This window comes from Bubalus bubalis, chromosome 10 (assembly GCF_019923935.1).
Source record: "Bubalus bubalis isolate 160015118507 breed Murrah chromosome 10, NDDB_SH_1, whole genome shotgun sequence".
Lineage (NCBI taxonomy): Eukaryota > Metazoa > Chordata > Mammalia > Artiodactyla > Bovidae > Bubalus > Bubalus bubalis.
The window spans coordinates 104093179-104119581 of NC_059166.1; the positions used below are offsets into that span (position 1 = coordinate 104093179).

The 26403-nt window shown below is 41.4% G+C and overlaps 1 non-coding gene and 1 pseudogene across 1 annotated transcript; one reads left to right on the forward strand and one right to left on the reverse strand.

The window, feature by feature from the left end:
• LOC102401831 overlaps positions 1 to 26403 on the forward strand; it is a 75759-nt pseudogene that overhangs the window by 32774 nt on the left and 16582 nt on the right.
• LOC112582586 lies at positions 18295 to 18401 on the reverse strand. Its single transcript, XR_003107008.1, has one exon. It is a non-coding gene; the product is annotated as a U6 spliceosomal RNA (small nuclear RNA).

The window sequence follows — 26403 nt, forward strand, 5'->3', positions numbered from 1 at the left end:
CAGTTCCACCCAGGTTAGGACTTGGAGCTCCTCATTCTCTCCAGATTCCTGGATTTCTGTGTCTCTGACGCCTACAGTACACAATTCTGACACTGGGATTCTGTGGGTAATGTGCAGTATTTATTACCTATGGGTCATCAAATTTTACTTAACTAATTCAAATTTTCTGTGATTCTACCAGGCAAACTGAAGTTTATGTTTCTATCATTTATAAAGAAAAGTTTTCAAAAAATTAACAATTAGGAAAGGGCATAATGGGCATATTAAAGTTCTTTGTACTTTAGAAGCTAGCAATGTAAAGTCCTTACATAGAATCGTAAACAGTAAATAGTATAAGCATACATTTTTCTAGTGTTTTTCTATGCATTGTAACAAATGTTTATGTTCATTCTTATAGACACAGTTAATTAGATAACTAATGGGAAATTTTTATGAGCTTTTTCTTTATGGCATGATCTATATACATGCAGAGTTGTGCATCGTTTTGTATAATAGAAGAGTTCCTGAAAATTATGTCTAAATTAAATTTTTTAAATTATTTTTAAAACCATGGGGATTTCTTGTTTTATAGAAAAGCTGTGGTTAGTCCTTTTTCAATTGAAGAATCCTTTTGAAATATGAATAGTTGGTTCTTAACATGCTCATTTACATTTCATTTTATTATGTTTACTTGAAGTAGAAACCCTCTACATTTAATATAGTAATAAACTGCATAATTAATATTGTTATAATTACAACGATAAAAGCAGTCTTTCTGATTTCAATGATGGCAGTTCTTCATGAGAAATTCTTTTAAAAATAAAAATGTAAAGTGCAGTGGTAGAAGAGTTAATAGCTATGACTCCTTTTGTCACAAGGCTTTCCTTAACTCTCATTCAAAGTCACTCATAGGCAGGGAAAGGCTTCAATACCTGAAGCTTTGGCTGTTCTGGGGCAGAGGAGAGAAAAGTGATTAACCAGGTTGTAGAATGATGAAAGGTTTTGAATATTGTATGTAATACTGATTTTAATACTTGGTCTTCAACAATAACTCTTTTTCCAGAAACTATTCATGCACTTCCCTGGTGGCTCAGATGGTAAAGAATCCACCTGCAATGCAGGAGATGCAGATTTGATTCCTGGGTTGGGAGGATCCCCTGGAGAAGAGAATGACTACCTACACCAGTATTCTTGCCTGGAGAATCCCCATAGTTGGAGGAGCCTGGTGGGCTACAGTCCCTAGGATCATAAAGAGTTGGACATGACTGAACAACTAACACACACATATTTTAAAATGATGAATAGTTCTGATACAAGAAAATTGCCACACTGTTACTTAGTATTTAATTTCTTTAGGGAGTACTTTGTTATAGTAAATTTCAGTTTTTCTGGTAAAGAAAAAATTGTCAAATTAAACCCAGTAATATATAAAAAAAGAGTAATACATGATGATCAAGTGGGATGTATCCAAGGAGAGTAAGGTTGGCATAATATTCAAAAATCAGTCCATGTATTTCACAGAATAAAAGAGAAAAGATGTCTGGTCATTTCAATATATGCAAACAAAAGCATTAAAAATCTTTTCAAAATTTGTGATTTAAAAAAAAGTCTCAAATGGCTTTGGGTAAAGGGAACAAAGTTTTTGTTTACTTAACAGAAAAGTCGTCAGTTTTCATTATTATCTATTCTGTTAATGGGTCAAATATTTCATACTTTTCAGAATTAATGATGTTTATTTATGTATATATTTACTAGCATTCATGCCTAAATTCTCTCCCCTGAAACTGCTTTTTTATTATCATGTATTCTTTATTACCAGTGGTGTTAAACAAGACCTCTTAGTGGAAAAGTTAATGACTGAGAGTTTTCCAGAACAGTTAAAGGACACCAGACTTCAGCTCCAGGAACTTCAACAAATTCTGAGCAGAATATATGAGATGAAATCCTCATCTAGATAAAGCAGAGTGAATCTGAAAAACACCAAAGACAAAGAGAAAAAAAAATGCCAGATCAGAAACAGATAAAACTGATATATAAAGACGGATGTGAAAATAGAACCTATCCTTGGGGAGATGGGGAAATGATCAAGGGAGGCTTCTACAGTGAGGTTAAGATTTTATTTTCATTTTTTACTGCAAGTAATACTGGGAGGGATTGGGGGCAAGAGGAGAAGGGGACGACAGAGTTAGTAATGGACAGGGAGGCCTGGCAGGCTGAGGTTCATGGAGTCGCAAAGAGTCGGACACGACTGAGCCACTGAACTGAACTGGATGATTACATGAATTTATTCACTTTGTACAATCTCAGGAAGCGATACATTTGTGCTCATTCACTCTAAAGTAAAAAAAAAAAATATGTTATACTTTATTTTTTTTAAAGTCATCAAGAAGAGAGAGATTACATTTAAAAGAATAATTATTAGACTAGTGGCTGGCTTTTCAGCAGTAACAATGAAAGTCAGAAGATAGCTGAATAATATCTTCAGTGTCCTGAGAGCATCACTTGAATTCCATACTTAGTGAAGTCATCTTTTGAGAATGAGGGTGACACAACTGCATTTCCAAGCAAATGCCTCTCACTAACAGAAGTTCTAAAAGAATGTACATTAGGCAGATGGAAAATGGTCCCAGACGGAACGTCTCAGACAAGGAAGGCATGATGAAATACTATATTGCAAATCTGTGAGTAAATCTAAATAAACATCCATTGACTAAAGCAACAACAATAATAATGTCTGAATTGTGAGATTACAGACTGCAAAAATTCAAATTATTAGACAAAAATAGTATATTAGGTAGAAAAGGATGAGACCATTAAAACATTCTAGAAGATAAAGATACTGATTAATTTTAAACATTGTTAACTTGTTTGCACATTAAAATATCTAGGGCAACCATGAAAACAATAAACATGTAAGACATTATTTTCAAACTGGTGGAGGGAAAAATGAAACAATAAATATATTAAAAGTAAAAAAAAAATAGATGTCATTCAATATAAACTCAGAAAAATGAAATGAATGTCCATCTTATTTTATTTATTTATTTTTTGGCCACCCTGTGTGACTTGGACTCTTAGCTCCCTGACCAGGGATCGAACTCCTGCTCTTGGCAATGAAAGTGTGGAGTCCCAACCAATGGACCACCAGGGGATTCCTTGAATGTCCATTTTAAGTGAGATCCGCACTGTGCTGTGCTTAGTTGCTCAGTCGTGTCCAACTCTTTTCAACCCCATGGACTGTAGCTCACCAGGCTCCTCTGTCCATGGGGATTCTCCAGGCAAGAGTACTGGAATGGGTTGCCAGGATTCACAGAAAACACTGAATACTAATCTAGTAATGAGCCATCAATTATATAAAAGTAAAATGTCTTCTTACTCTACTACTTACAATCACTCACTAAATCAGTAAATATGTATTAAATACTGTTATGTGCTAGGTGCTAAGGGTACAATGGTCTTAATCCCACTTTCTGGGAGGCTAGTCTATGGCCCAGGACACGGACAAACAGATAGTTACCACACTGAATACGAAGTACTATCCGTAAGAGAAATATGTACAAAGAAAGAGCAGTTGAAACAATGATAAGAAACTAACTGATTCTTCTTGGAGGAACTTGGGGAATTTTTAAATTTTCACAAACAATTTAAGCAAATCAATTTCTTGAGCAAACTTCCCTAATCTCTTAAAGAACAAAAATTAAGCCTTTAATGGCTTCTCAACATGGCAGTACCTCTTCCCTTAGGCTACAACCACATAAAAACCCTTACCAATTTTATATATATATATATATATATATATATATATATATATATATATATATATAAACAGACTTTCATTTTGGGCAATTAACAAATAGACTTTCCAAGAAAAAAAAAAAAGAATTTCATTTCCCAATTTTTTGGAAATGGCTGAAGTTTTGATAATTGATAAAATCTATACTTTACCCCTTCAGTTCAGTTCAGTTCAGTCACTCAGTCGTGTCCAACTCTGTGCGACCCCATGAATTGCAGCACGCCAGGCCTCCCTGTCCATCACCAACTCCCGGAGTTCACTCAGACTCATGTCTATTGAGTCAGTGAGGCCATCCAGCCACCTCATCCTCTGTCGTCCCCTTCTCCTCCTGCCCTCAATCTTCCCAGCATCAGAGTCTTTTCCAATGAGTCAACTCTTCGCATGAGGTGGTCAAAGTACTGGAGTTTCAGCTTTAGCATCATTCCTTCCAAAGAAATCCCAGGGCTGATCTCCTTCAGAATGAACTGGTTGGATCTCCTTGCAGTCCAAGGGACTCTCAAGAGTCTTCTCTAACACCACAGTTCAAAAGCATCAATTCTTCAGTGCTCAGCTTTCTTCACAGTCCAACTCTCACATCCATACATGACAACTGGGAAAACCATAGCGTTGACTAGATGGGCCTTTGTTGGCAAAATAATGTCTCTGCTTTTCAATATGCTATCTAGGTTGGTCATAACTTTTCTTCCAAGGAGTAAGTGTCTTTTAATTTCATGGCTGCAGTCACCATCTGCAGTGATTTTGGAGCCTCCCAAAAATAAAATCTGACACTGTTTCCACTGTTTCCCCATCTATTTCCCATGAAATGGTGGGACCAGATGTCATGATCTTCGTTTTCTGAATATTGAGTTTTAAGCCATAATGGAAATTGTCTCTGTGTTTTATATAGGTAGAACAGGGTACTCTTTTTAAGAATGTATATTTTTATGAACAAATTAACTGCAGTTGTGGAATAACTGTATAATGATATGGTAGGAGAGGTGGCAATACAGGATAGAGAAATTCATTGTGTGGGCTTGAAGCTGGAGAGTCCTGGATTCAAATTCTGACCCTGTGTCTTACTGTTTATATCTTAACAGTAGTAGTGGAAAATTAATCAGTTTATCCTACCTTCAGTTTTCTCTTCTGTAAAATGGAAGTAGTTGCGATTATCTTTTAAAGTTATTATGAAGGTTAAAGTAATGTAGAAATGGTACTTTCCTGGTTTTCCAATGGTTAAAACTCTGCTTCCAATGTAAGGGGTGCAGGTTTGATCCCTGGTAGGGGGAACGAAGATCTGGCATGCCTCACTGTATCAGTTCAGTCCAGTCACTCAGTCGTGTCCGACTCTTTGCGACACCATGAAGCACGCCAGGCCTCCCTGTTCATCACCAACTCCCGGAGTTCACCTAGACTCATGTCCATTGATTCAGTGATGCCATCCACCCATCTCATCCTCTGTCGTCCCCTTCTCCTCCTGCCCCCAAGCTTCCCAGCATCAGAGTCTTTTCCAATGAGTCAACTCTTCGCATGAGGTGGTCAACGTACTGGAGTTTCAGCTTTAGCATCATTCCTTCCAAAGAAATCCCAGGGCTGATCTCCTTCAGAATGGACTGGTTGGATCTCCTTGCAGTCCAAGGGACTCTCAAGAGTCTTCTCCAACACCACAGTTCAAAAGCATCAATTCTTTAGTGCTCAGCCTTCTTCACAGTCCAACTCTCACATCCATACATGACCACAGGAAAAACCATAGCCTTGACTAGACGAACCTTTTTTGGCAAAGTAATGTCTCTGCTTTTGAATATGCTGTCTAGGTTGGTCATAACTTTCCTTCCAAGGAGTAAGCGTCTTTTAATTTCATGGCTGCAGTCATCATCTGCAGTGATTTTGGAGCCCCCCAAATTAAATTCTGACACTGTTTCCACTGTTTCCCCATCTATTTCCCATGAAGGGATGGGACCAGATGCCATGATCTTCGTTTTCTGAATGTTGAGCTTTAAGCCAACTTTTTCACTCTCCTCTTTCACTTTTATCAAGAGGCTTTTTAGTTCCTCTTCACTTTCTGCCATAAGGGTGGTGTCATCTGCATATATGAGGTGATTGATATTTCTCCTGGAAATCTTGATTCCAGCTTGTGCTTCTTCCAGTCCAGAGTTTCTCATGATGTACTCTGCATATAAGTTAAATAAGCAGGGTGACAATATACAGCCTTGACGTACTCCTTTTCTTGTTTGGAACCAGTCTGTTGTTCCATGTCCAGTTCTAACTGTTGCTTCCTGACCTGCTTACAGATTTCTCAAGAGGCAGGTCAGGTGGTCTGGTATTCCCATCTCTTTCAGAATTTTCTGCAGTTTATTGTGATCCACACAAAGGCTTTGGCATAGTCAATAAAGCAGAAATAGATGTTTTTCTGGAACTCTCTTGCTTTTTCCATGATCCAGCAGACGTTGACAATTTGATCTCTGCTTCCTCTGCCTTTTCTAAAACCAGCTTGATCATCAGGAAGTTCACGGTACACATATTGCTGAAGCCTGGCTTGGAGAATTTTGAGCATTACTTTACTAGCGTGTGAGATGAGTGTGATTGTGCAGTAGTTTGAGCATTCTTTGGCATTGCCTTTCTTTGGGATTAGAATGGAAACTGACCTTTTCCAGTCCTGTGGTTACTGCTGAGTTTTCCAAATTTGCTGACATATTGAGTGCAGCACTTTCACAGCATCATCTTTCAGGATTTGAAATAGCTCAACTGGAATTCCATCACCTCCACTAGCTTTGTTCGTAGTGATGCTTTCTAAGGCCCACTTGACTTCACATTCCAGGATGTTTGGCTCTAGGTCGGTGATCACACCATCATGATTATCTTCATCATGAAGATCTTTTTTGTACAGTTCTTCTGTGTATTCCTGCCATCTCTTCTTAACATCTTCTGCTTCTGTTAGGTCCATACCATTTCTGTCCTTTATCGAGCCCATCTTTGCATGAAATGTTCCCTTGGTATCTCTGATTTTCTTGAAGAGATCTCTAGTCTTTCCCATTCTGTTGTTTTCCTCTATTTCTTTGTATTGATCACTGAAGAAAGCTTTCTTATCTCTTCTGTATAACCCCCTCAAAAAATAATAAAAATGCAGAATACTTCCTGAGACAGTGCCTGGCACATACCTCTGGGTTGGTGGCTGCTGTAATCACTGCCACCATTATCAGTGCCATCATGGTGATGATGATAATGATGTTTTTTTTTTTTTTAAAAGCATTATTTTATTTATTCATTTTTAGTTTCAAAGGGTCTTTGTTACTGCCCTTGGGCATTCTCTAGTTGCAGTGAGCAGGGGCTATTCTTTACCTTCCATGCTCAGGATTCGTTTTGTGATTGCTTCTCTTGTTGCAGAGCGCAGACTCTAGAGCACTGACTCAGTGGTTGTGGCACACAGGCATGTGGAGTCTTCCTGGACCAGGGATTGAACCAGTGTTCCCTGCATTGGCAGGCAGATTCTTAATCACTAGACCACCAGGGAAGTCCATGTTCTTTGTTTTACTTTTGTTATTATTATAGTGTTTTGAGAACAGAGAATAATTTTCTCCTTCTAGACACCTCCAAAAGAGGGGTTTGTGATCACAGATGTTCAACCCATTAGAAGCAGTTCTCCAGGGAGAAACCTGTCTCCTTCATCTGCTTTCTGATCCTCTTCAAGAAAGAAGAACCACCCAGGGGAGAAAGAACTCCCACCTTGGAAGTCTTCTGACAAGCATCCAACTGATATCATTCACTTCAATTACCTGGACAATTGTGACCCCATTGAACACACACAGCTGGCAAGGGTAAGAACTGTGCCCTTCTCCACTTCTTTCCTTTTAGAAACAACTTACTGGCACTTTGGTCTACGAAAAGATGAAAACAGAAGCTACTGTGAAATACAAATGCTTTTCACTGGTGGTGGTGGTTTAGTCACTGAGTCATGTCAGACTGTGAAACCCCATGGACTGTAGCCCACCAGGCTCCTCTGTCCATGGGGACTCTCCAGGCAAGAATATTGGAGTGGGTTGCCATTCTCCTCTCCAGGGGATCTTCCCAACCCAGGGATCAAAACTGCATCTGCTACATTGCAGGTGGATTCTTTACTGCTGAGATACCAGGGAAGCCCCAAGAAGCAAAAAATGATTGAAAGTAAATGAACCTTTATTGGTAAATTTGACATTTTCTTTAGGATTTGTTTGCACTTTGTAGCTGTAATGCTTTCCTTACAGCTTCTTTTAATATTTTAATACCTCAGATTCCAATCCAGCACCATAGGGTTCATAACAGTCTTTTTTGTATTTGCGCCTCCCTTCTGTGACATTGATATATATATATAGTTTTTTTATTATATATGTATATACATAATTTTGTATGGGCTTCGCTGGTGGCTCAGAACCCACCTGCAATGCGGGAGACCTGGGTTCCATCCCTGGGTGAGAAGATCCCCTGGAGCAGGGCATGGTAAGCCACTCCAGTATTCTTGCCTGGAGAATCCCCATGGACAGAGGAGGCTGGCGGGCTACAACCCATGGAGTCGCAAAGAGTTGGACACAACTGAGTGACTAAGCACAGTGCAGCATAATTTTGTATAAAAATGTATTATATGAAGTATACACACAGAGTATATATTTACTTAACAATTTCTGGAAGTAATTTCTGAATTGCTAACTCATATCATTGTCAAAACAAATCTGCTAACTAGAATTCAATGTTTGTTTCTGGTTCATTTTGCCTTTAGCCTGAAGGTATATACTCATAATAATAGCAATGTGAATCCATACTTTATCCTATTATATGCAATCACTTTAAAAAACAAATATTAATGTCAATACAAACAATAAGGTTACTGAAAACAGTTTAGGATATCTTTGCCTGTGTTTTTGTCCTTAGGATATGTTCTACTAAGGCGGTTCAGACAAATTACTGTGTTAAAGTCCCATGAAGTTATTCCTTTGTGTGGGGGTAACACCACCAGCTGTTTTTAGATTTTTGGAATTCTTTTTCTTTTATTTCATAACTTTGAGATGGTTCCAAAGTCAAATATACAAAACAAAGTGTATCTGGAGAAGTCTCCAATATTGTTCCCTGTTCCTAATTGGATCACAGAGGAATCCTATGGATAGGTAAACTATTTTTTTAAATGTCCTTACATTTAAAAAATCATAAAGGAGGGGAAGTGGGGTGGATGAAAAAAATATAAACAAATACAGACACATGCACCCCTTTCTGAAAGAAATGGTGTCACACAATACATACCACTTTATCCCACTTTCTTTCTTCATGTAACAATATATCCAGGAGCTCACTCCACAGGTATATGAAGAAATATGCTGGCCCCCTTTTTACAGCCCACAGTCCTCCATTGTGTGGATGTGTCAGAGTTTATTCAACCCCTTCTCTATTGATAGACACTTGGCTTCTTTCCACCTGAGTGAAGATAATCTTTTAAACATCAGGAACAACAAAATCAAATAGACAAACAGCTATGGCAACCACCAAAGCTTTGAAATGATATTTATAATGTTCCCAATGCTCTCCAATTAACAGAAGAAGGAAAAGACATGAAATGACCCCAGCTTTCAACCAACAGTCACGTGATAAGAAAAATAAATCACAGGACAGATCTAAACTAAGAAAAGCACAGTCACTGGTAAATATTGCTTACAAAACATCCCCCACCCCCACCCCCATAATGTCAATGAAAAACACTGGATCTCTATAATCCTATTCTTGAGATTGATTTTTTTTTTTTTTATGGGAACCATCAAGTAATGGTTTAAATTCTGGTCTCTGACACTGACTGGCTAGCTGTGTGACCTTGAAGATGCCCTTTATTTAATCTCTCTGAGCCTCAGTTTTTTAAAAAGCTTGGATGGATTGATGTGTGTGAATCTGCTTTGAAAACTATACAATTTAAAGAAAGTATTATTATCATTGTTTCTTTCTTCTTCTGTGAGTCCTTTGGGGTCACAGAGGGAAGCAGTAGAAATTTCTCTGTAGAAATTACTTATCTATAGAAAGCAAGTTCCACTGACCTAAGAAAAAGGTATTGTACTGTGCTTAGTCGCTCAGTTGTATCCAACTCTCTGCAGTCCCATGGACTGTAGCCCACCAGGCTCCTCTGTCCACAGAATTTTCCAGGCAAGAATACTGGAATGGATTGCCTTTTTCTATTCCAGGGGATCTTCCTGACCCAGAGATCAAGCCCATCTTCTCTTGCATCTCCTGCATTGGCAGGAGAATCCTTTACCACTGTCACCACCTGGCGAGCCCAAGAAAAAGATATTGAGCTGGCCAAAAACTTGATTCTGGTTTTTCCTTAATATCTTATGGAAAAACCCAAATGTTTTGGCCGGCCCGATACGTGTTCCATAGCTGTTCTGTCACCAGATGACTTCAGAAAAAAAAATGAATTAAGAACTTTTCTTTCCCTAATTAAAAAATAGCTAATTGACAGCCTAATAAAAGTCAGTGGTTGTGATTAGGGAGCATTATTATTTCAGAGCAGAATTTCCCAAATTGTAGTTCTGTACCCCCGTGGATCCCTTTCAGCACATATGAGAGTCTTTAGAGCCAAGCAGAAGGGAATAAGGGTGGAATAAAAAGTTTTCATTAGTAGTAAATATTTTGAAAAAGGCTGTAGATACACACTAAAGGAAAATTAATATAAAATGGGTGTCAATTGGGAGAAGGATGTGTGCACTCATGAACAAATCACTTTTATAGCTCTCCTTTAAAGCTTACTTTCTGTTTCAATGCATTTTCAAGTGTTATGTTCCAAAAGAGAGAGAGAGATGAGCTTTTTGAAATAGGTTAGTCTATATTCTGAGGTGACAATCTGGTTGGACGGGATGAGACTTATCACAGACATATGAACCGAGGCCCAAGGGAATGAGGAAGCTTAAAATAGAGCAGTAAAATTGTCAGTGAAAACCTTAATTGAGAAAAATAACTATGAGGTTTATTACCCAAGCCACTCAGGCGTGTGGCTGCCTAGTTGTCCAGCCCCTCCTCAGCCAGAAGTAGAAGAGAAATCTGGGGGAGAACAGGGAATTTGCAGGAAGATAAAAGTTGGTGACGTATGCTTACAAACTATGAGCTGCTACTGCTGCTAAGTCGCGTCAGTCGTGTCCGACTCTATGCGACCCCATAGACGGCAGCCCACCAGGATCCCCCATCCCTGGGATTCTCCAGGCAAGAAAACTGGAGTGGGTTGCCATTGCCTTCTCTGACAAACTATGAGCACAATCGGACATTTCTCTGGCTTAAAAAACAAAACAAAAATCAAAGGCTAAACAGAAACCCTCTTATGGGTTTTTGACATTCACCATCTGTCACCCTCTAGCAGGGCTTGCTTAAGTTAAAACAATCATAAAGACTTCAAAAGTTGTGCTCATTCAAGCTGAAAGGGAAACCAGGGCAAAGTAAGCAAGGATGGAACACCATTAAGCTATGAGTAGGTGAAGTGTGCGATTATATGGACCTACTTTTGTGTGTTATTTGCTCAGTCATGTCTGACTCTTTGCGACCCTGTGGACTGTACCCCGCCAGGCTTCTCTGTCCATGGAATTCTCCAGGCAAGAATACTGGAGTGGGTTGCCATTTCCTCCTCCAGGGGATCTTCTGACCCAAGGATCGAACCTGGGTCTCCTGCATTGCAGGTGGGTTCTTTACCATCTGTGCCACCAGGGAAGCATACTTGTGTGGTTTCTGTAAATATGCTAATTAGAATCACTATTTCTGCTTAATTATGATAAGGAGCATCGATCACAATAAACAATGGAAAATTATGAAAGATATGGGAATACCAGACCACCTGACCTGCCTTTTGAGAAATCTGTATGCAGATCAGGAAGCAACAGTTAGAACTGGACATGGAACAATAGACTGGTTCCAAATAGGAAAAGGAGTACGTCAAGGCTGTATATTATCACCCTGCTTATTTAACTTATATGCAGAGTACATCATGAGAAACTCTGGACTGGAAGAAGCACAAGCTGGAATCAAGATTGCCGGGAGAAATATCAATCACCTTAGATGTGCAGATGACACCACCCTTATGGCAGAAAGTGAAGAGGAACTCAAAAGCCTCTTGATGAAAGTGAAAGTGGAGAGTGAAAAAGTTGGCTTAAAGCTGAACATTCCGAAAATGAAGATCATGGCATCCGGTCCCATCACTTCATGGGAAATAGATGGGGAAACAGTGGAAACAGTGTCAGACTTTATTTTTGGGGGCTCTAAAATCACTGTAGATGGTGACTGCAGCCATGAAATTAAAAAATGCTTACTCCTTGGAAGAAAAGTTATGACCAACCTAGACAGCATATTCAAAAGCAGAGACATTACTTTGCCAACAAAGGTCCGTCTAGTCAAGACCATGATTTTTCCAGTGGTCATGTATGGATGTGAGAGTTGGACTGTGAAGAAGGCTGAGTGCTGAAGAATTGATGCTTTTGAACTGTGGTGTTGGAGAAGACTCTTGAGAGTCCCTTGGACTGCAAGGAGATCCAACTAGTCCATTCTGAAGGAGATCAGCCCTGGGATTTCTTTGGAGGGAATGATGCTGAAGCTGAAACTCCAGCACTTTGGCCACCTCATGTGAAGAGTTGACTCATTGGAAAAGACTCTGATGCTGGGAAGGATTGGGGGCAGGAGGAGAAGGAGACGACAGAGGATGAGATGGCTGGATGACATCACTGACTCGATGGACGTGAGTCTGAGTGAACTCCGGGAGTTGGTGATGGACAGGGAGGCCTGGTGTGCTGCAATTCATGGGGCCACACAGAGTCGGACACGACTGAGTGACTGAATTGAACTGAACTGAAACCCCCCAAAAGTGAGCTGGGATGTTTGACTCCACCTTGGTGTCTGTGATGTGCGTGCATGCTCAGTCTTTTCTGACTCTTTGCAACCCCATGGACTGTAGCCTGCCAGGCTCCTCCTTTCCTTGGAGTTTTCCAGACAAGAATACTGTAGTGGGTTGTCATTTCCTACTCCAGGATATCTTTCAGACTCAGGGATCGAACCCGCGTCTACTGCATCTCCTGCCTTGGCAGGCAGAGTCTGTACCACTCTACCACTGGGGGAGCCTTGTGGCTGTTCAGGCCGCAGGCTGCGAGTGGCTAAGGCCCCCTCCCTCCACTGCACCAGTTTCCCCCACCGCCAACCACAACCCTCCCTCGGAGGAAAGAGGCAACCTCCTACATGAGGCAAGGTGATTTTGAAAATGAAATACTAGCCATGGGGCCTGAGACGAGAGGAACTGGGTTTTGAGGAAATTCATTTAGGGGACATAAAGAAAGTAAGGAGTAAATAAAATCTGACAATAAAATGGATAATGAAGGACCTACTGTACAGCACAGGGAACTCTGCTTAATGTTATGGAGCAACCTGGATGGGAGAGGGATTTGGGGGAGAATGGATACATGAATACGTATGTCTGAGTCCCTTTGCTGTCCACCTGGGGCCATCACAACATTGTGAATCGGCTGTACTCCAGTGCAAAATAGAAAGCTGAAAACGAAACAGAAACGACAAGTGCAGCTGTGGAAAGAGTGTGGTAGACACAGCCCAGGTGTGATTAAACTGGAGAAAATCACATATTCATTAGATAGAAAGTTCTTGCATCATTTACACAGGTTTATCTAGGAAGATTGAGGAGGAACTAGAGTAACAGGGGAGCAGGAAAAACTTAGGGGAGTGCCTTACAAAGCCAGGATGAGAAGGACAGATCACCAGCGCCCAGGGAGGACCTCAGGCCTGAGCACTGGCGTACACCCTTCCCCTCAAAGTGGGAAGAGGCGTGTGATGCTAGGAGAGGTTAACGCTTTGTGAGATGGGGTGGTTAGAAGACAAACAGGGTGGGTGTGAAGGACAAAGATCATTCCTTTGAATATCCCCAAACTTTTTGGCACCAGGTACCAGTTTCATGAAAGATAATTTTTTCCATAAATTGGAGAAAGGGGGATGGTTTCAGGATGATTCAAGTGTATTACATTTATTGTGTACTTTATTTCTATTATTATTACATCAGCTCCACCTCAGATCATCAGGTATTAGATCCCAGAGGTTGGGGACCCCTCTCTCAGCTATCTCTCCAGGGCATGGCTATCAGGTCACTGAGGTATCGTCACTGTTTGCCTGTCATTACTTAGAGCCTTCAAATAATAGAATTATCCTCCAAACAGAAACATTCTCAAGAAAAGTTTCAAATCTGTGTATATTGCTGTAAGTGGATGATGTTTTCTACTATTATTAGGTTTGAGTTTCAAGGGTACCTGATTCCCCTTTTAATTCTAGCACTGCCTCATCATAGCTGCTTCATTGAACCACCTTTTGGTGTGAATCATTGATAGAAGCTAGCCTTCCCATGTGGCTCAGTGATAAAGAATCCACCTGCCAATACTGGAGACATGGGTTTGATTCCTGGGTCGGGAAGATTCCCCTGGGAGAGGAAATGACAACCCACTCCAATATTCTTGCCTGGGAAAATCCTATGGACAGAGGGGCCTCGCAGGCTACAGTCTGTGGGTTCCCAAAGAGTTGGACACGACTGAGTGAATCTCTGTCTATTTGATTACTAATGCTTTATCATTTTGAAGGTGATTCATTAAAATTATATAAACCTCAAGGTATGTTCATTCCCATTAGTTTTTTGTTGTGGTGGGTGGTTGTTTGTTTTGCTTTTTGGCCACACCATGTGGCATGTGGGATCTTAATTCCCTGATCAGGGATTGAACCTGTGACCCCTTGAATTGGAAGCTCAGAATTTTAACCACTGGACCATTAAGGAAGTCCAATCATTAGTTATTATAATAAAATTCCAGACAGAACAAAGCCTTGAAAAAATATAAGCACTACAGTACAGCTAGATGCCACTTTAAACTTCAGAGATTTTCCCATCTTGCATAAAGATGTGAAAAAAATAATTTTTAAAAATCTTAACAGCTGGCCCCACGATTCCTCTTTGGGAAGAGGAAGGAGGGAGCTGTCTTCTTGGGAGAAAGCCACTGACGGGCAAATGCTACAGGCACCTGGACTCCAGGGGAGGGAAAACCTGCCAGGCTGGAGATTAGAGGAAGAGTTTCTTGTTTCTGCTCCTGCAAGGAGGGGGGAGAGGGGGCAGAGGACAGGAAGAAAAGAAAAAAGACCAGGAAAGAAAAGCCAGCCAGATGGAGGGAAGCTAAGCCCGGGCAGGGGAAAATGACATGTCAGTGTTAGATGGTAACCCAGCCTTTCCCAATCAAATTTGTTCCCTATTTAGTTCATTTCAGTCGCTCAGTTGAGTCTGACTCTTTGCGACCCCATGAATCGCAGCACGCCAGGCCTCCCTGTCCATCACCAACTCCCGAAGTTCACCCAGACTCACTGGGATGTAAAGCCTGCCTTCCATCTCTTTAGGAAATTGTACTCAATTTACACATGGAAGCAAGATCTCAGTAGTTTAAAAACCAAGAAAGCCATTCAGGACTATTTACAAGAACCAAGGTTGGGAGGGCGGGACTTCCCTGGCAGTCCAGTGGTTAAGACTTCACGCTTCCAGGGGGTGAAGGTTTGATCCTTGGTAAGGGAACTAAGATCCTACACACTGAACTTGGCCAAGGGAGGCAAAAAATGCTATCCTTGAAAAAAATATTCTTGAAAATAAAACCAAGAGGGGTGGGCTTTGGGCTTCCCGGGGCTGGAATTGGGACCCAGCTGAACTGACATCTTGTTTTTTCTTTCCTTTTTCCTACCAAGTTAAGTATAAAAACAAATACCTTTTTGTATCATGCTCAGCTTTTTTTCTTGAAGGTTAGAAGTCTTCACTTTCCAGGTTTTGATTTAGCCAAGGATTTCAAAAAGCTTTCTGTTCACAGTGTTCAGCTAAATACAAGTAACAAAAGCTTATAATTGTCTGCTTACTCTAATTGCTTTAGATAAGACCTTACCTTGCCTGGTGCTCCTCCCCTTACCTCCAGCCTCTGTGGTTACCATATTGACCTCCTTCCAGGATAACTTGATTCTTAATGTCCTGATTGTTTTTAATAGTCTTTAAGCTTTCTCACTTTTTTTCCCCCTATCTGGATTAAGAGAGGAGGATAAAGGAGTATTCTCTAAAGCGATTCATGATTCATGTCTAAGAAAAAACAATGGTTTAAGAATTGGGAAACCCCAGGTTCTGGCCTTAGCTCTACTGTTGACTAGCAGACACTCAAGCTATTTCTAAAATAAGTTAGAATTGCATTTTTTTTTTAATAATTGAGGTTTCTTTTAAATATTTATCTTATTTATTAAGTATTTATTTCCCTGTACTGGGTCTTAGTTGCAGCACATAAGATCTTCAATCTTCCTTGTGGCATGTGGGATCTAGTTCCCTGACCAGGGATTGAACCCATACCCACTGCATTGGGAGCACAGAGTCTTAGCCACTGGCCCACCAGGGAAGTCCCTGAAATACCTCTTTAATGTCTCTTCCAGGCTAAAGTCTGAATCTCTGGACCCTCATAGTTTCCCACCACATTTACTCTCTGCTTTCCCCAAATACCAAAATAGAATCCAGTGTATTCATGAATCCTAATTCTAAATCATTAAAATCTGGTTTCTGTCTCCATTTTTTCCCTTTGAACTTTAGAAAATCTAATTAATTAAAACAGAAGAATTTATAAAACGTAGTTTATACAGTGTTTTTTTTGTAAGCAGTCTTTAATAGACTTCTTTCAAATTCTGACAAATACACTAGGTGTTTGGTTTGGATGTGCAGAATTAAAAATATCTAAAGTAGAGATTTTTAATTACTTAGTTCAGTCCATGAAATTCCTGAGAATTCCATTTGGAAGAAAGAATACGGGGGGTCTTCCCTGGTGGTCTAATGGCTAAGACACTGTAGTTCCAATGTAGGGGGCCTGGGTTTGATCCCTGGTCAGGAAACTAGATTCCACATGCCACAGTGAAGACCTGAAGCAGCCAAATAAATAAATAAAATTTAGGAGCAAAACAACAATATATCTATATTTTTAATGGAATATGGGCTTTGCAGTCTGAGAGACCTGGCTTTTTTTTTTTTTTTTTTCATGGTAGCAAGCAAACAGGATTTATTTCAGAGAGAAAGTACAGAACTCTCAGCATAGACACTGAGAGGAGGTGAAGTGCTCCAGACTGGGGCTTTTTTTACTAAGCAGTGCAACTTTAGATAACCTTTAGATAAACTTTAGATAAACTTTAGATTTACTTAACCTCTCTGAGCCTCAATTTTTAAAAAAAGTTCCCTGTTTTGTTCATACTTTTTTAACTTTATTTTTATTTTTTTATTTTTTTTAAATTTTATTTTATTTTTAAACTTTACATAACTGTATTAGTTTTACCAAATATCAAAATGAATCAGCCACAGGTATACATGTGTTCCCCATCCTGAACCCTCCTCCCTCCTCCCTCCCCATTCCATCCCTCTGGGTCGTCCCAGTGCAACAGCCCCAAGCATCCAGTATCGTGCATTGAACCTGGACTGGCAACTCATTTCATACATGATATTTTACATGTTTCAATGCCATTCTCCCAAATCTTCCCACCCTCTCCCTCTCTCACAGAGTCCATAAGACTGTTCTATACATCAGTGTCTCTTTTGCTGTCTCGTACACAGGGTTATTGTTACCATCTTTCTAAATTCCATATATATGCGTTAGTATACTGTATTGGTGTTTTTCTTTCTGGCTTACTTCACTCTGTATAATAGGCTCCAGTTTCATCCACCTCATTAGAACTGATTCAAATGTATTCTTTTTAATGGCTGAATAATACTCCATTGTGTATATGTACCACAGCTTTCTCATCCATTCATCTGCTGATGGACATCTAGGTTGCTTCCATGTCCTGGCTATTATAAACAGTGCTGCGATGAACATTGGGGTACACGTGTCTCTTTCCCTTCTGGTTTCCTCAGTGTGTATGCCCAGCAGTGGGATTGCTGGATCATAAGGCAGGTCTATTTCCAGTTTTTTAAGGAATCTCCACACTGTTCTCCATAGTGGCTGTACTAGTTTGCATTCCCACCAACAGTGTAAGAGGGTTCCCTTTTCTCCACACCCTCTCCAGCATTTATTACTTGTAGACTTTTGGATCGCAGCCATTCTGACTGGCGTGAAATGGTACCTCATAGTGGTTTTGATTTGCATTTCTCTGATAATGAGTGATGTTGAGCATCTTTTCATGTGTTTGTTAGCCATCTGTATGTCTTCTTTGGAGAAATGTCTATTTAGTTCTTTGGCCCATTTTTTGATTGGGTCATTTATTTTTCTGGAGTTGAGCTGTAGGAGTTACTTGTATATTCTCGAGATTAGTTGTTTGTCAGTTGCTTCATTTGCTATTATCTTCTCCCATTCTGAAGGCTGTCTTTTCACCTTGCTAATAGTTTCCTTTGATGTGCAGAAGCTTTTAAGGTTAATTAGGTCCCATTTGTTTATTTTTGCTTTTATTTCCAATATTCTGGGAAGTGGGTCAGAACTTTATTTTTTAATTGGAGGAAAATCGCTTTACAATGTTGTGATGGTTTCTGCCATAAAAATATGAAATGCTTCACCAGTTTGCATGTCATCCTTGAGCAGGGGCCTTGCTAATCTTCTTTGTATCATTCTAATTTAAGTATATGTGCTGCCAAAATGAGCACTGAGCCTCAATTTCTTCATCTATAAAATGGGAATAATGATACCTCCCTTGCAGGACTGTTGTAAGGATTACATGCCAGGTATATATTAAGTACTCAATACATGTTCACTTTCTCCTCCATTAAACACCATCTTATTTTTCACTTTGCTCACTAAGAGCACACGCTTGGGCCTGAAACAGCCTAGGTTCAATGCCTGATTCCACAATTTTAGCAGCTCAGTGATTTGGGACAAGTTGTTAACAATCTCGGAAGCACTGTTTTCTCATCTGGAAAATGGAGTTAGCAACAACAGTGCCCAGCTCCAGGAAGCGTTCATGAACTGGTGACATCCATCAGAATCACATTAAATAACCACAGAGACAGTAGGGATGCTGAGAGAGTGCTAATGCTGAGTGGCTGCTCAGTTTCTGACGAGGGGTCAGCCAGGTGGCCAGGAGGAGGTTCCAACCTTCTCTTTCTCGATTTTACCTTTACTTTCCCCACTTTTCTTTTTTTAAATATATTTTTTTAATTTTGCAGTTTTATTGATGGTTCATTGAAATTCCATAGGAGAATAAATTCATCTCCACAACTAGATATAAATTTCCTAGAATCTAGGACTACAGAGATATTACTTTGTATGTGTATTTGAACACATAAGATATTGCTTTGAACATAGTAAATGCTTAATTTATATTTTACTGATCAATATTGTTTGATTTTAAAAATGTATTTTTTTAAATTAATTTATTTATTTTAATTGGAGGCTAATTACTTTACAATGTTGTGTTGGTTTTGCCATACATCAACATGATTACGCTACGGGTGTACACGTGTTCCCCATCCTAAACCCCCCTCCCACCTCCCTCCCCAAACCTTCCCTCTGGGCCATCCCAGGGCACCAGCCCCAAGCATCCTGTATCCTGCATCAAACCTGGACTGGCGATTCATTTCACATATGATATTATACATGTTTCAATGCCATTCTCCCAAATCATCCCACCCTCTCCCTCCCCCACAAAGTCCAAAAGACTGTTCTATACATCTGTGTCTCTTTTGCTGTCTCGCATACAGGGTTATCATTGCCATCTTTCTAAATTCCATATATATGCATTAGTATACTGTATTGGTGTTTTTCTTTCTGGCTTACTTCACTTTGTATAATAGGCTCCTGTTTCATCCACCTCATTAGAACTGATTCAAATTTTTTGGCTATGCTGCTGCTGCTAAGTCACTTCAGTCGTGTCCAACTCTGTGCTACCCCATAGATGGCAGCCCACCAGGCTCCCCTGTCCCTGGGATTCTCCAGGCAAGAACACTGGAGTGGGTTGCCATTTCCTTCTCCAATGCATGAAAGTGAAAAGTGAAAGTGAAGTCACCCAGTTGTGTCCGACTCTTAGCGACCCCGTGGACTGCAGCCCACCAGGCTCCTCCATCCATGGGATTTTCCAGGCAGGAGTACTGGAGTGGGGTGCCATTGCCTTCTCCATTTTTTTTTTTTTTTGGCTATGGTGGCTCTTAAATGTGGCATGTGGGGTCTTTCATTGTGGAGCATGGGCTTCTCTCTAGATGTGGCTCCCGGGCTCAGTAGTTGTGACTTGCAAACTTAATTGCCCTTTGGCTTGTGGGATCTTAGTCCCCGACCAGGGATCAAACCCTTGTCCTCTGCATTGGAAGGCAGATTCTTAACCACTGGACCACCAGGGAAAGCCCCTCCCCACTTTTCTCTGTCTTTCTCCTTTGTCTTTTATGTCATAGTTTCTGCTGTATGAAGAATGGTTGCATCCAGAGCGGTATGACATGTAACCCATATATTTTCTTTCCCTGCATGTCCTCCATAAATCTTGTGTCTGTGCATGACTCATTCTCAGTGCTGGGTTTTTGATTCCACGCCCCCAGGTAGAATACTGTGTGTTGAACTCTGTGTCATGGATTTGGTGCTGTGCACCCTCCTCTGCCTCTGATACCTCCAAGATGAAAATACCTAATTGCTAAGAATCCTGCGGGCAAAATTAATTCTCAGGTAGAACCACGACTTAGTATCTTTGCATTTCTCTTTTACCTCTGAAAGAGCAGTCTGCTTGTTCTGTCTTGTGGCCTCTTGTTTGATTATGCTATGCATAATAGATTAACATGGCATTTCCAACAGGAGTAATTCTACTTGCTTCTTTCCCTGAATATTTAGACTGGGGCCAAATGGCTTCTTGCTTTTACTTAAGAGTTAAACAAAAGGGACTTCCCTGGTGGTGCCGTGGTTAAGACTGTGCCTTCAAATGCAGGGGCTGCAGGTTCAATCCCTGATGGGGGTACCAAGATCCCACATGCCTCACTGCTCAAAAACCAAAACAAAAAACAGAAGCAATATTGTAACAAATTTAATAAACAACTTTAAAAATGGCCCACATCAAAAAAATCTTTAAAAATATATATGTGTGCATATGTAGTCTATATGTATGTGCATGTATATAACCCTTTGTATTAAATAGTTTGGCTTTTTACAACAAACTACATTAGAAGCCAATTTTTTCAGACATGGATACCTTGAAATGTAAATTCATAGTCCCTACTAACAAACAACCATAGGAATTCTATGTCCTGTGCACATTTGGCAGCACATCCTGACTTTATGTCACCTACTTGGGAGGGTGAATGGTGCCATCATATAATCTTGGACTTAAATTTCAAAACCCTGGCTAGAATTTTCTGCTTAGTGTTTCCTCCATAACCAACAGTTTTACCCCAGAGCTAAAGACAAATGAAGAACAAAAACAGGCCTGTTGCTGTGTTGATTATTTCTTGCTCACCTCTATTAAAAAAAAAAATTAAGGTATATATATTTTAATGTGGACCAATTTTTTTTTTTTAATGGCCACATTATACAGTATGCAGGATATTTAGTTGGGGCATGCAAACTCTTAGTTGTGGCATGCGAGATCTAGTTCCCTGACCAGGGATGGAACCCCGGCCCCTTTGCATTGGGAGCTTGGAGTCTTGGCCACTGGAACACCAGGGAAGTCCTAGACCCATTGTTTCTTGGCTCCTTGCCCTTCATTCCTGCAGTCCTTTCTTCCCTTAAGATCATTAATTACTGAAACCTGTTTAAGGGCAAGCATTGTGGCCAGGCTTAGATCACAAAATGTCTTGGACCAAAATGGGTTCTCTTATGTCAAAGAGGTCATGCCTGATTCTCTTTCTCCAGGGACCCCCTCCCCTATCTGCTTACAACACCCAATGTTGACATAAAAGAAATTTCCAGTTATTTCAACCAGATCATCAGATGCTTTGGACCAAACTCAAGACTGTCAGATTTGTACCCTTTGTATATTTCCTCAAGCTTCCCAGGTGGCTCATGTGGTAAAAAATCCATCTACCAATGCAGGAGATGCAGGCAGGAGATACAGGTTTGATCCCTGGGTTGGGAAGATCCCCTGGAGGAGGAAATGGCAACCCACTCCAGTATTCTTGTCTGGAAAGTTCCATGGACAGAGGAGCCTGGCAGGCTACAATCCACGGGGTTGCAAAGAGTCAAACACATCTTAGCCACTGGACATACACACACATGCATGTAATTCCCCATATTTTGTCTTTCCTCTTGTCATGATGGGCATTAAAGTATTAAAATGAAGAGGGTCTACAAGCTTTTTTTCAGGGACAACCAGGAAGGGTGGTGGCTGACTAGCCCACTCAAGATGGCTGTTCCCTTGCTCTCTGTCCGTCCCTTGCCCGACCAGTGCCTGCTTCATTTACACTTACTCTGGCCTTCCTACATACTTGCCTTGGGCCCCAGCTAGTGATTGTTCTTATCAAAGGGGCAGTGAGGGGTGTGCCCTTCTGTTGGTTTCCCTGGTAATCGATGAGCCCACCTGACATCAACTCCCCTGTAACTGGCAATCTCCCCCTCCACCAGGAACAAAGACTGCTGCCACGTCCTGAAAGTGTCTGCTGCACAGGGTGGGGGTGTCGCTCTAGGACTTTGCTTCAGACACATAAACTCCCCATCTGTCAAACCACTGATGTCTCTGTTGCCTGATGCATGTGTGCATGCTAAGTCACTTTAGTCAGGTCTGACTCTTTGCAACCTTATGGGCTATAGCCCGGCAGGCTCCTCTGTTCATGGGATTCTCCGGTCAAGAATACTGGAGTGGGTTTGCCATTACCTTCTCCAGGGGATCTTCCTGGCACAGGGATCGAACCCCCATCTCCTGTGTCTCCTGCATTGCTAGTGGATTCTTCACCACTGAGCCACCGGGGAAGCCCTCTGTTGCCCAATCCAGGTTTTCTTCAGTCTTGAAGCTGGGCAAATGCAGGCTTTGTAGGCCTGTGAGGTGCAGTCCAACAGGTGGGCATAAAGAGACCAGCTTCCAGAGCCCCTCAGGAAAGGGTGAGAAACTTGACAGCTTGGGTAGGTGGTGACAATTACCAAGAGGAGAGGTGGTGGGGCAGGGGAGTCCCTGGAACCTGCCAGGGTGGAAAAGGAGAGCTTGCGAGGAGCCTGCCTGGGCCTGTGGACCTCCCCCTGGGGGGACTTAGGAGAAAGAGTTCCTCAAATACAGTGATAAATATACTTTGCACTGTAATAGGATTCCATTTGAAACTGTTACAGCCGAGGTGTTAAGAGCACATTCTTGTGTCACAGAAAGCTAGGCTGTTCCTCCATTTGGAAGGTATTATTTTATTTTCCTTGTCCCTAAAATAGCACAAAGGAAGGCTTCTGTTTGTTCCCTTACCTTGTGCTAATCCTAGAGCAACATGAAAATGCTGACTGTATGCAGATCTTGAAACAACACAGAAAACTTCCAACGTGGGAAGACAATTAATTCCCAATCCTTCCCCCTTTCCTCTTGAATTCCAACAACTGGCTGTGTTTAACCCTGGTTTTGCCTACTCTTTCCCAGAAAAGTCACAGCTAACATGGATGGATCTACTAAAGGCAGGAGCATAGATTCAGTAGGGTGTGGGATTCCAGCTTGATTCTCTGGCGGCTGACATCTCATCAGAGAACTAGTCCTGAAGAACATATGTTCAGTGCTAAGTTTGGGGGTCTGCATGATAATGGCTTCAGGAATGCAGCTGAGACAAAAATCCCTGAGGGTTGAAACACTCAAGCTTCTTGGAGAAGGTGGGTCTCCAAGGACAGATGTAGAGAAGGAGTAAAGAGAGCTGGTGAGTAAGTCAGAAAGAAAAACAAATATTGTATATTAATGCATGTATGATATGCATTATGGCAGGCTACAGTCTATGGGGTCTGTATGACCAAAGTCACAACCAAAGCGACTAAGCATGCATGCACCACACATATATATAGAATCTAGGAAAACAGTACTGATGAACCTATTTATAGAGAAGAAATGGAGATGCAGATGTAGGGAATAGACTTGTGGACACGGCGGGAGAAGGAGAGGTTAGGACAAATTGAGAAAGTAGCACTGATGTATATACACTCACTCACTCTCAAAGTCACTCAGATGTGTCTGACTCTTTGAGACCCCATGGACTGCAGCCCACCAGGCTCCTCTGTCCATGGGATTTCCCAGGCAAAAATACTGGAGTGGGTTGCCATTCCCTTCTCCAGGAGATCTTCCCAATCTAGGGATCAAACCTGAGTCTCCTGCATTGCAGGCAGGTTCTTTACTATTTGAACTACCAAGGAAGCCCCATGTATGCTCATAACTTGTGGAAAGCTGCTATATAGCACAGGGAGCCCAACCTGGAGCTCTGTGATGACCTAGAGGGCTGGAATGCTGGGGGGGGGGGTCAAGAGGGTAGGGATATATATATATATATATATATATAATGGTCTTGTGATCATTATATATATATATATATATATATATATATATAATCATTATGACTGATTAACATTGATGTATGGCAGAGAGCACAACATTGTAAGACAACTATCCTCCAATTAAAAAAAAATAAAGAGAGACAGGCAGGTGGAGGGTGCAGGCGAGACCAGCCTGTGTGGGGCATCTATGTGGAGGAAGAGGGACCAGTTCACTGGAGACAGCAGTCATGGCTGAAGCAATTTCTGATTCAGTGAAAGCCTAAAGTAGGAATTTCCCCAGATTAATGGAAACCCTGTGTGTTGCAAACATATCCATCAAAACATCAGAGGGAGGTAATGGATGACCTGACTCCTGAGACCTGCCAGCTGAATATGGAGTTGGGAGGGGGACCGTGTTTGGAGAGGCTCAGCCTCTGTACACCTGCTTGCTCTCCTGTGTTGCTCTGCCCAATCGGGGCCAAGATAAGGGTGCATGTGCCCCCTCCTTCTCCCTGTAAACTCAGCTCATATTATGTCTTTCTCTCGCCCTCTCCCTACCTCTGCCTTTTCTGCTAACGGCCAGATGTTGAGAAGTCCTTCCTCGCTGTGAGTTTTGGATGGAATGTCCACGTGTGATGTCAGTCTTTTGTGCACATGCCCAGATTAGCAGGGAGGGTAAACGATGGGAACTCTATCAATACCCACCTGGTCTCAGGATCACGAGTCTCCAGACCCAGCTCTAACACCTTTTAGCCCCTTGACCGCTGGCATTTCAACTACCTGCTCTTCAGTTTCATTTATTTGTAAAATGGAGACATTAATACCTCCCTATCTACCTTACACAATTTCCTTGAGGCTCAAATGAAATATGGTTGTGAAAGCGCTTTGGAGACAAAGAAATGTATTTATTAGGAGTAACTCAATACTTGAGGGGTTGCATGAGGGGGAAGGTGGTAAAACTGGGACGTATCAATAAATCCCATCCCGTCCTGTGATTTTATAAAATTGTTTTATACGACTTTGTTGTTGTTTAGTAACTAGGTTGTATCCGACTCTTTTGCAACCCTGTGGACTGTAGCCCACCAGGCTCCTCTGTCCATGGAATTCTCCAGGCAAGAACACTGGAGTGGGTTGCCATTCCTTTCTCCCAGGGATCGTCCCAACCCAGGAATTAAACCCACATCTCCTGCTTGGCAGGTGGATCCTTTACCACTGAGCATTAGGGAAGCCCTTTATATTCCTTCAATAAGTTGAATTAGATAGCTTTTCCTGCTGTTCTAACAACTCTCACTCTAGCAGTATCTTTTTTCCTCCCTTGATCTCCTTAAATGCAGAACCCAGGGCCTCCCTACATGTTCCAGCTCACCTTGCTTGGCTTCCTCACCAGCCACTGGGCCTCCCAGCCACTGAAGCAGCAACAAAAACTCTCACACAGCATCTTCAGAGGCTCTCTGGACTTCAGTCATCACCCCAGGCCTTCCAGCAGCAGCTGATGTAAAAAATGTGAAAAGATTTTTTCCAAAAACGACAAGACGCTCTACACAGAGACTTGGATGTCACTTGGCTCCTTGCTTAGAAACAGCTTAGGAATCTTATTGTGAAAGCAAGTCCTGCAGTATTTCAGGAACAGGTATTCACAGAACAAACATTGACATATTTATAAACTTAGGAATGTGATGATAGATACCGTGGAGTGGATAAAGTGATATATGATAGTGTCCTTGGTGAGGTTGGCTGTGTGAGACCAGGTCTGAGAAGGATATAACCAGCACATCCCCAAGGCTTCACAAGCAGTTTAAAGATGGGACAATTGACTGTGGTGTCATAGTTTGCTGGGGCTGCTGCAACAAAGTCTTAGTCCGTTTAGGCTGCTGTAACAAAAGTACCATTGATAAGTGGACTTCCCTGATGTCTCAGAGGTAAAGAACCAGCATGCAATGCAGGAGACTTGGGTTTGATCCCTGGGTTGGGAAGATGCCCTGGAGAAGGAAATGGCAACCCACTCCAGTATTCTTGCCTGGGAAATCCTATGGACAGTGGAGCCTGATGAGCTACAGCCCACAGGGTCACAAAGAGTTGGACACGACTGAGTGACTAAACCACCACCACCATTGATGAGTGGCTCAAAAACAACAGACATTTATTTTCTGGGGGCTTGGAAGTCCAAGATTAAGATGTGGGCAGGGTTGGTTTCTTCTGAGGCCTCTCTCCTTGGCTTGCAGACGGCTGCCTTCCCCACAGACTGTCTTCCTTCTC